The following is a 2,140-nucleotide window of genomic DNA, read 5'->3' as shown; positions in this document are numbered from 1 at the left end:
ATTTGCATACGTGAAAAACGCCAAGTTACGCCACTGTTCTTTTGACATATTAAGCTATAGATCGCCCTGTAATGGACTGGTTAAGTCACTTCAGGCGAACGCAAGGGAATACCAACTCCACGAATCCCTCGATAGTATCCAGTGAAGCCATTACAGATTCTCAATGTGAAATAACCTGTATGATGGTAGGTAGCGAAGTTGGGTCGAATATGGCAGTCCAACGTTTACATATAGCGTCTCATTCATGGTCTGTGGTGGCACGACGTTTCAAAGAAATGTTTTGGAAATAAGGTGAGATTTCAGCTTTCCAGCTGCACATTAGGTGCACCACTTGATTTACTCGTAACTGTAGAAAGATGTCAGATTGACTCCACACGGTTTGATGCTCGGCGATTTCACATTGTTATGCTTTTGTTGACGGTACCGTACCAGCAGTACCTTCAAACTAATCTTTATTCAGTTTGCAGGTGCAGCGTCGAATCTCAGTCTCTGCTTGTTTGTGAATTTAGCGATCCGCTTTACGGACTCAGTTTGGCTCCAAATCTGTGATTCTATAAAAAAAATTAAGCCTCTGGCCTTAATTTATGTACTTGGGAATAGACTTTAATTATTTAATCGCAACAAAATCTCGTATCTGGCAGGAAGTGAGAACACCAATCAGGAAAGTTCTTGGTAAAGAAGAAGAGCAAACACTGTCAGGTGGAGATAAACTGCCAGCTAGAAAATATTGCTCTATATGTCCCAAAAAACTAAAAACGGTAACCTTCACAGCATGAAAATGTTACAGTCGTCTAATATATGCATAGTTCTCATCAGCTGTTTGTCAAAACTGCATTTGACTTTAAATTACTCTCTGAATACTATATAATTTTATAACCTAAGTAGCAATTTTTATGTCTTACAAAGATTTCAATGTCAAATATGATTCTGACTTTTTATAATTTCCTTCTCCAATTCTACTAAACTCCCCTAATTAAACACACAATAAAGAAAAGTTGTGACAGTAAAGAGTAAAAGACAAACTGAATATACGGACTCAATTTGGCTTCATGTCTGTAGTTATGTGACACGAATTTACGTCTGCAGTTACGGATTCGTGTGAGAATATCCAGAACGGTCAGAAAATCACCTTCTGCAGTTAGTTAAAGAACGTAATCGTGAAGACAATACATCAGGTATCTTGATATCTAACGTTCATGAACGTTTCGAAAATGTTAACGTTGCGAGTTAAATCTTGACCACGCAGATGTTAAAGCGCCAGTGTCTACCAATATTAAGAGGGATATTAAGAAACAGTTTTGCGTGGTAAGTATGGCAGGAAATAAATGACGTAGTATCTGAGCAGTCATAATTATTTTTATTCTGACTACAAATATGTGGAGCACAAATGGAGAAAATTCGAAAGTATTGTACTATTTGCCTTGGCACGACTGAGGCCAGAGTCCACTAGCACTCCGTCTTCAGGCCACAAGTGGCCCACCGGGACCATCCGACCGCCGTGTGATCCTCAGTTGAGGATGCGGATAGGAGGGGCGTGTGGTCAGCACACCGCTCTCCCGGTCGTTACGATGGTTTTCTATGACCGGAGCCGCTACTATTCGGTCGAGTAGCTCCTCAATTGGCATCACGAGGCTGAGTGCACCCCGAAAAATGGCAACAGCGCATGGCGGCTGGATGGTCACCCATCCAAGTGCCGGCCACGCCCGACAGCGCTTAACTTCGGTGATCTGACGGGAACCGGTGTATCCACTGCGGCAAGGCCGTTGCAGAGTCCACTAGGGTGTCCCTTATACTCTGACTTCAATATTTTGAGCGCTCGCTCCCCTATATTCTTTGAATGACTCTAAAACATGTCTGTACAAAATTTTATTACAATAAATGTACTGTAACCCTTGTTGATTTGAGCGCGAACTCGAATGGGGAACATGATCTTTCACATTATTCGTAATGTCGCGCTGACATCACCTTATCTTATCAGTACGTGCAAGTGCAGTGCAGTCAGTTGTTTATTTGTGACCGATCGTGCCACACTTATTGTTCAGTCGCTATTTAAGATGTTAAGATGCTATACCAGTTACGCAGTGCCAAGGAACATATACTTTTAGTGGGAGATATAGAACACCAAATAATGGACACAAAT

General features: G+C 41.6%; 1 pseudogene; it reads right to left on the bottom strand.

Moving 5' to 3' along the window:
- Positions 1-1,651: 1,651 nt before the first annotated feature.
- Positions 1,652-1,768, bottom strand: LOC126093524 (5S ribosomal RNA; annotated as a pseudogene).
- Positions 1,769-2,140: the final 372 nt, after the last annotated feature.

This window comes from Schistocerca cancellata, chromosome 7 (genome assembly GCF_023864275.1).
Source record: "Schistocerca cancellata isolate TAMUIC-IGC-003103 chromosome 7, iqSchCanc2.1, whole genome shotgun sequence".
NCBI lineage: Eukaryota > Metazoa > Arthropoda > Insecta > Orthoptera > Acrididae > Schistocerca > Schistocerca cancellata.
This window is presented reverse-complemented; position numbering and strand designations above follow the sequence as displayed.